Source organism: Acinonyx jubatus, chromosome D3 (genome assembly GCF_027475565.1).
Source record: "Acinonyx jubatus isolate Ajub_Pintada_27869175 chromosome D3, VMU_Ajub_asm_v1.0, whole genome shotgun sequence".
Classification (NCBI taxonomy): domain Eukaryota; kingdom Metazoa; phylum Chordata; class Mammalia; order Carnivora; family Felidae; genus Acinonyx; species Acinonyx jubatus.
Window position 1 is genome coordinate 9,396,652 of NC_069392.1, and position 9,474 is coordinate 9,406,125.

The following is a 9,474-nucleotide window of genomic DNA, read 5'->3' on the forward strand; positions in this document are numbered from 1 at the left end:
CCTCCTTGTGTGTGTCACACCATATACGACTACCGCCCTTCCCTGACTGTGGGTAAATAGCTTTTGTTTCCATCCTGTCAGCCTGTGGCAGGCCCTGTGCTAGGCACCAGGGAAGTCACCTAAACAGGACTCCCAGCCCCTGCCCTCAGCGAGGGGACAGTAAACCAGGAAAGAGACACTTGACATCCAGGATTAGTTCTCTGTATTTTAGGTTAAAAAACTTGGTTACATTAAATGAGACAGATTCATGCTGACAAATTTCATGAGATTAATTTGGAAATGAGATGTCTATTTATTCATCTTAGGTGAAGTCTGGATTTCTGGTAACCAGACCCTGTGGATCTCCTGTCCAGAACACTGCCTTGCTTTATTCACGGGACCTGGCAAATTAGTAATTAGTAAATTAGGAATCTGAATATTTCCTGATGCACAATGGAGTGGGAGCAAAAAGCTGAATGAGTTGTAGTAGTTTGTGAAGTTTGTGATCATGTTTGGGGTCACAGATTACTTTAACAATTTGAAGAAAATCTGATTATCTCCTAAGGAAAAGACACCTTCTATATAATTTTTGCAGACCGTGTCAGGAATGGTGGAGCACACTGACTGACCCCTCTCTTATTTCACTCAAGCTAAGCCACATCTTAGGAAACGATCCCTATTCACTAAAGACTAAGTTGACTTATCTGAAGAGTGCTTCATAATTTTTATCATATATGCATATACCTGTATCATGTATGTTTTTCTTTAAACTGACTTTTATTTAGATAAAAACATTTAAACACCTTATTTCCAAAAAAAAAAAAACCACCTTATTTCCATACGTAAAAAAAAGCTGCTTTTAACTGCTGTGATTCAAAGGCATTATAAGAAAGATGAAAGCAAAACAACGTCCCTAAATTGAAAATAAGAAAATACAAGTAAACTTACACACACACACACACACACACACACACACAAATCTAATTCCACAATTGTCCATACCTGAAATAAGTGTGCCATGAGGAGAAGACTTAAGATTTTATGACCGTCAGCAGTAACACTCCACTTCTTGTTGCTTCAAGATGAGGTGGGGTTCACTGTCAATAAAATGATTCTGCATTTTAGCTTTGATGCTAACCAGCAACAACGGTGTCATGACACAGGAACCTGGAGGTGAAGGGCAAAGCTCGGACCCCTCCCCGTTCTCCCATCCTGCTCTTCGGCCTCCCAGGCTGAGGACTGCGTGCGGTGCGTCGGGATAGGCTGGTCAGCGGAAGCATCTGTCCCTGCCCTCACAGCACGTGTGCTCCATCTACCCCGGGACGGTGGCATTAAACATAGGGACATGGTAGGAAGAGGGTGTTCTCAGAGTGTGAACAGGGGGATGGTTGGCCTACGCTGGGCCTGGTGGAGGAAAAGGTCCAGCCCCTTCACACTACACGTTTGTCCGTTATAAACATTTATCACGGACTGCTAACTGCTGCTGGTGACGCACACAGCACGGTGTGTGAGACACACTTCTACTTCCACGGGATCTGGTGACAAAAGACTCTGAAGCTATGATGAGAATACAGTACAGATACCGGTGCAACCACCGTGATAAGGTAATGACTTGAGGAAGGACAGGAAGGGCCCCTGCTGACTGCAGGCAATGGAGAACGCTGCCTAGAGGCTGCTCACACTGTATTTTTGTGTTTTCCAGGCTTCTTGCCAGAGATCCAGTCCCTGAAGGGTTGAGCCTGGGTTATTTCCCTGTCATTTACGTGCCTTCTTGAAGTGGGAGTACCACTCCCTTCTGATCAATATTTACCCTAAGCTATAATAAAGGCATGTGAAAGTCTGATTTTCAAAGGTGAAAACATGACTCCTGAACAAATATAAAATGAACACAGGTCAGAACTTTACTCATTAATTAGTGAGGGAACCAGTAAGATGAAGGAGGTTCAAAACTCACATTGAACTGGCTGTTGGTGGGCCTTTTAGTAAACGGATATGAGAGCAAGGTTGCTGGGTTAGATACAAAACTGGGTCATGTTTTCCAGAGGAAGAAAGAAGTAAACATGAGCATTTTGTTTTGACCAGCTAGAAATCGTCCGCATAAATCTACAGGCCGCTTCATAGAGTGTGAGTTCTCAATTATTAAAGAGCAAGTTCAAAGAGTGCTATAATCTAGGGCAGAGGTAGCAAGCTTTTTTCTGTAAGAGGACCAGATAAACATATGCTAGACCTTGAAGGCTAGGAGACCTATCTCTGTCACATATTCTTTTGTTGTTGGTGGTGTATTTCTGTTCTTCACAAGCCTTTAAAAATGGAAAAAACAAAACAAAACCATTGTTACCTTGAGGGCAGGGGCCCATAAGGTCTGGATTTGGCCCCTGGCCATAGTTTGCTGACCTTTGTCCTAGAGAACAGAAGATCATCGGGTGGGGCTGTTAAACCTGGTTTTGGCAGGATGTTGAAAGGATATATTGATCTTCCTGCCAAATTTGCAAGTTTTGGATAATTTACAAACATGTAATCATTAAAACAAAGTTTGCCCGTGTACCAACTGAAATCATCCCCGTAACACCACTGCTGGGCAAAGCTCGTTTCGGGAAACAGGATTACTGTTCCCACCAGCTCCAAGGCTGTCCCTCCAGAAATTCAGATTGAACAAATTACTAACCTTTGGTTCACTGCTTCTTAGGTATAACTAAAATAAGGTTTGAGAACTGCCTAAGCCAAGCTGGGCGGGTGCATGAGGAGCCTTGAGATTGCCACCCGCCTAACAGCAACACTTTCACAAAGTATGCTGGCTGGTGTGGGAAACAAAGGCAGAAGGAAATGGCAGGTTTAAAATTAAATTTCATTATAACCTGCAGCCCATTGACAAATACTTGAGGCAGGCAGAGCAAAAGGTTTTTCCAGGAACTCCCTACTGTCTTACTGCTAATGCTTTGCTAGAGGGAAAAACAGCCTTAGCTTGCCAATAGCTAGGCCTCCAGGATCCTGGGAGTCTAATTTAGCATATGAAAATCTCATTGGAAACTTCCCCTGGACTTTACCTCCCCCAACTCCATAGTATATAACCAGTCTCTCCTCACGGTCCTGGGGCAGCTCTTCCTGCCCACGGGTCCTGTTCCCGTGCTTTAATAAAATCACCTTTTTGCACCAAAGATGTCTCAAGAATTCTTTCTTGGCCATCGGCTCCGGACCCCACGAACCCCCCATCATCCTAAAATGTCATCACTGGCCATTTGTTAAAATCTTTTAAAGTTTACTTTTTTCCATTCATCCCTTCCTTGTTTTAGTAAGTCATTAGGAGCACGTTTCCTAGGCCAGGTAGTGTGCGAGGCAACTGCTTCTGCAGTGAGCAAGCTGGGCACGTTACCGGCCCCCAGTGCTTCCAGTCCAGTGATAATGAAATAAGTGAGTACAATAAAGTGAAGTGTCACAATAGGATGACAGACATCCCCAGATCATGGGATTATACTGTTGGGGGCTTGCATCGCTCTCCACAGACTAAACACACTTCGAATGTTCGTTTTTACAGGTTAGAAGGAACAATGATTAGGGACTGTGGAAGCAAAGCTAAGGTTTATTTAGCTACTTTGGTGTCTCTTTCACTGAGTTACAAGGTTCTGACTCTTCCGAAACTCCTTGATTTGTTCCTAGTCCACATGTGGGTTAGGCAAAAATAGTTAAAACAAGAATAAAAGTTAATTTTTCCCTCGGGTAAGAAAAAGTCCAGAGGTAGGCAGTGAAGGGCTGGTAAAATGAACCCACAAAGTCTTTAAGGGACCTGGGCTCTTACTATTGTAATGTTCCATCATCCCTATGGTATGGTATGGTATGGTATGGTATGGTATGGCCCTCATCCTCAAGGATGAGGATGTGGCTGCTTACATTCCAGCCATCACATCAACATTCCAGGTAGCAGGATGGTTAAAAGGATAAAGAAAGGTGGTACCCTACTCCCTATAAGGAGACATCCCAGGGGTTGCACACAATACTTCCATGTATATCTCTTTGGACAAAATTTAGACACATGGCCACATCGAGCAGCAAAGAAGGATGAGGCACATTGTCTTTTAACTGGGTATTGGTGTGCCTAGCTAAAACTGAAGTTTTTAATTCTAAAGAAGAAAAGGAAAATGGATTTGGGGCAAATAGCAATCCCTACCATGATGTGAAACACGACCCTGTGATTTGACAGTCACCAAGACAATGCCTTCTTTTCAATATTCTCTAAGCTAAAGGAAATTCCTCTTTACTCAAGATTTAGAGCGATGCCTTTCCTGTGCCTAACCTTGGACCAGCCTACTCCAAATCTCATGATGTAGCGTGAGATTACTTCTGGGAAGGCTTTCTATACAATGTACCGGTTAACAATATTTTAGTTACAAGTGTCAGGAAACCAAATTCCAACCAGTGTGGAAATAGATGGCTCCCATATTCCAAAATGCCGGGATCATGGTTTTGCCATGGCTTGATACAGAAGTTTGAAAAGTTTTCATCTCTTGGCTCTACCTCTGCCACATGGGCTTTATTTTCAGCCCATTCCTGTTTTAGTTCTGGTGAGTCTGGATCCTTAGAAGAGCCAAGTGCCCTCAAGAACTCTAGCCAGGCTCAAACCCACTGGCTAGGAGAAAGCCCCCTTTTGAAGGCCTCCTGCAAGGACCCTGAGGTTCATGCTGATCGGTTCCATTGATGTGACACCCCACACCTCCCCTGACCAATCACAGTGGCCAGAGGGGTGAAACGTGGTGATTCACTTAGACCTGAGTCATAATGGTCCACCCTTGTAGCCAGGAGTGGAACCTATCTAGTCCACCTGGGCTAAGAATGAGAGAGGAGTAGATCCCCAAAAGAAAACTGGGGAAGTCTCTTCCACAGACTGGAAAGTTCTCTTGGAGTTATCATCAGTCTTTTAGTACTTCAAACAATGTTGCCAAGAACGGTTTGAAGAATGAATTGAAAAAAAAAGAGAGAGAAATACAAAGTTTCTTGCCCCTGGAGTCCTGTGAATCAAACTCACTGCAATTTTAAGAGAATCCTCTCTTTAAACCAATGAAAAACAAGGAAATGCTAGCCATGAAGACATGTCTATAATGTTGATGCTGACATCCTAGACACTTAATTATCTCCTTGTGTTTTTACTGACAGGAACCAATTAGAACCATAAGTAGATGTCTGAACAAAAAGCAAAGTTCTCAGGTTAGAAACAACCTGATCTCTTTGGGTATTTGGATATGGATCAGTCACAGGAGTATTGGGTATAAAGCTGCTGCTCCTGCCTTTAGTCTTGCCAAGTGCCCAAGAGGAAATGCTCCACCTCTGGGTGAATAAAGTACATAAACTTGAACTTTTCGCATAGCCTGGAGAACTGGGCTGATGAGGTGGGTTTTTTTTTTTTTTAAGTACAGGCGCCACCTGGTGGGTAATAAGTACAACTACACTGCCATCCTCTCCAAGAGCTGACAGACCTACCTGCCAAGGTCCTTCAAAGAAGGTGTTACAACTGTACACGGCCTACACCTGGCAGGCAATGCAATGAGGGAATCAAGAGGCCAGGGTCACATACTCCAAATAATTGAAAACACGGACTCCAGCAAAAACTTATACATTAATGTTGACAAAAGTACTATTCATAGCAGCCAAAAGGTGGAAATGATGTAAATGTCCATCAACAGATAAAAGGATAAACAAAATGTGGTCTATACACGTAATGGAATGTATTCAATCATGAAAATAAACAAAGCACCGACACATGCTGCAATGTGGATGAACCTCAAAAACATGATGCTGACAGAAAGAAGCCAGACACTGAAGGCCACACAGTGGAAGATTCCATATACATGACATGCCCAGAATGGGCAAGTCCATAGAGAAAGAAAGTAGACTAGTGGATGCCAAGGGCTGGGAATTGGGGAGTGACTACTTAATGGGTATGGGGCTTCCTTTTGGGGTGATAAAGATGGGAACTGGACAGTGATGATTGATGGCTGCACATCACTGTGAGCGTAAGAAACGCCACAGAATTGTTTACTTTAAAATGGCCCGCTTTATGCTATGTGACTTTCACTTCAATTAAGGAAATAAAGCAGCCTAAATAAACAAATACATAAAGCAGCCAGAGTGTCAGAGCTGTTTGGGGTAACTCAGGCAAGCCACATACCCTCTGGGCCTCCACTTCTCATAACCCTGGTGGTTCCTTCCAGCCCTCGGGCAGCAATTCTGTGAGGGGTAAAAGGGAACTGATATTTACTTATTCACATTGATTTTATTATCCTTTTTTGAAAAGGAAATACACATGGTAAAAAAAAATCAGTGAGGAGCTCCTGGGTGGCTCAGTCAATTAAGCGTCTGACCCTTGATTTCAGCTCAGGTCTTGATCTCAGGGTTGTGAGTTCAAGCCCCTTGTTGGCTCCACGCTGGGTGTGGCACCTACTTAAAAAACCAATCAATCAATCAATCAATCAATCAGTGAAATATAAATCTGGCTCCCAATATTGTGGTCCCAAGAAGAAATATTTAAGTGCCAGCTGATGCTGATGCTGTTGGTCTGGGGGTCACACTTAATAAGAGAGGGACCAGAACTTCCTTCAGAAAGATTTGTGTTTGCTTTTTATTTTGAAGTTGTTTCAAATTTACAGAAGCTTTAGGAATAGTACAACAAGGGGCGCCTGGGTGGCTTAGTAAGTTGAGCGTCCGACTTCAGCTCAGGTCATGATCTCACGGTTCGTGGGTTCAAGCCCCGCATATGGCTCTGTGCTGACAGCTCAGAGCCTGGAGCTTGCTTTGGTTTCTGTGTCTCCTTCTCTCTCTGCCCCTCCCCAACTCACGCACTGTCTCACTCTGTCTCTCAAAAACAAATGTAAAAAATAATAAATGTAAAAAAAATTGTTTTAATAAAAAGTTTATTTTTTTATTTTATTATTTTTTTTAATATATGAAATTTATTGTCAAATTGGTTTCCATACAACACCCAGTGCTCATCCCAAAAGGTGCCCTCCTCAATACCCATCACCCACCCTCCCCTCCCTCCCACCCCCCATCAACCCTCAGTTTGTTCTCAGTTTTTAACAGTCTCTTATGCTTTGGCTCTCTCCCACTCTAACCTCTTTTTTTTTTTTTTTCCTTCCCCTCCCCCATGGGTTTCTGTTAAGTTTCTCAGGATCCATGTAAGAGTGAAACCTATGGTATCTGTCTTTCTCTGTATGGCTTATTTCACTTAGCATCACACTCTCCAGTTCCATCCACGTTGCTACAAAAGGCCATATTTCATTTTTTCTCATTGCCACGTAGTATTCCATTGTGTATATAAACCACAATTTCTTTATCCATTCATCAGTTGATGGACATTCAGGCTCTTTCCATAATTTGGCTATTGTTGAGAGTGCTGCTATAAACATTGGGGTCCAAGTGCCCCTATGCATCAGTACTCCTGTATCCCTTGGATAAATTCCTAGCAGTGCTATTGCTGGGTCATAGGGTAGGTCTATTTTTAATTTTCTGAGGAACCTCCACACTGCTTTCCAGAGCGGCTGCACCAATTTGCATTCCCACCAACAGTGCAAGAGGGTTCCCGTTTCTCCACCTCCTCTCCAGCATCTATAGTCTCCTGATTTGTTCATTTTGGCCACTCTGACTGGCGTGAGGTGATATCTGAGTGTGGTTTTGATTTGTATTTCCCTGATAAGGAGCGACGTTGAACATCTTTTCATGTGCCTGTTGGCCATCCGGATGTCTTCTTTAGAGAAGTGTCTATTCATGTTTTCTGCCCATTTCTTCACTGGGTTATTTGTTTTTCGGGTGTGGAGTTTGGTGAGCTCTTTATAGATTTTGGATACTAGCCCTTTGTCCGATATGTCATTTGCAAATATCTTTTCCCATTCCGTTGGTTGCCCTTTAGTTTTGTTGGTTGTTTCCTTTGCTGTGCAGAAGCTTTTTATCTTCATAAGGTCCCAGTAATTCACTTTTGCTTTTAATTCCCTTGCCTTTGGGGATGTGTCGAGTAAGAGATTGCTACAGCTGAGGTCAGAGAGGTCTTTTCCTGCTTTCTCCTCTAAGGTTTTGATGGTTTCCTGTCTCACATTCAGGTCCTTTATGCATTTTGAGTTTATTTTTGTGAATGGTGTGAGAAAGTGGTCTAGTTTCAACCTTCTGCATGTTGCTGTCCAGTTCTCCCAGCACCATTTGTTAAAGAGACTGTCTTTTTTCCATTGGATGTTCTTTCCTGCTTTGTCAAAGATGAGTTGGCCATACGTTTGTGGGTCTAGTTCTGGGGTTTCTATTCTATTCCATTGGTCTATGTGTCTGTTTTTGTGCCAAATAAAAAGTTTAAAAAATAGTACAAGCTCTCATATACTTAAAAAAATTTTTTTAATGTTTACTTATTTTTGAGAGAGAGACAGACAGAGTGTGAGCAGGGAAGGGCAGAGTGAGAGGGAGACACAGGATCCAAAGCAGGTTCCAGGCCCTGAGCTGTCAGCATAGAGCGTGATGTGGGGCTCAAACTCAAAAACCACGAGTTCATGACCTCAGCCAAAGCAGACATTTAACCGACTGAGCCAGCCAGGCATGCGCCCCAGCTCCCATATACTTTTGACCCAGATTCAACCACATTTAGCATTTTCCCCATTTGGCTGTCACTCCTCCCCCCACTTCTCACCTCCTATATAGATTTCCTTTGTGACTGGACCTTCTATGAGTAGGTTGCAGGCAGCACGCCCATTTGTCTCTTACTACTTTATTGCATTTGAATTTTTACCTTGCATATGGTCTTCCATAACCACGGTTCAGTTATGTACTATTTGGGAAATTTAATTGGATACACATTGATACAATGCTTGTGGGAGCTTTTGACAACACCGGCAACATCTGAGGGACAGGATTATCCTGGGGGAGGCGGGTGACATTTCCTGGACCTACTCTGCCTAATTGGAGACTCTCACACACTAGCTATGGAACAAGAGGGCCCTCACCCAACCATGATGGCCCCCTGATCTCAGACTTCCAGTCTCCAGAACCGAGAGAAATATATTTCCACTGTTTGTAAGCCACTTAGTCTGTGGCATTTTATTATTTTATTACAGCAGCCAGAACAGACCAAGACAGGACCACACCTTTACTCATTTCTGATTCCTACTGACTCCTCTCTTCAGTGCCATTGCTAGGGGTGGGGGTAAGCATAGCAGTTCTGTTTATTACCTAGTGATGATGATGATGATGATGATGATGATGATGATGACAAAAACGGAAAGCTTAACAGTTCATATACCTGTAAGGGTCATATACCTCTACATTTGAGGCAATCCCTGTCTCATTTCTCAGCTGGAAAGTGGGAATCACGGCTGTCGAGGGAGATGCTACAATTCTTTAGGAAGTGTGCCTTACCAGAATCCCATTTAGAATTCCATTTGGGCTTCATACCAACTGAAGTTGCTGTTTAATGAGTGTAGTTTCCGTTTTGCAAGATGAAAAAGTTGTGGAGATGGACTCTATGGCAATGCA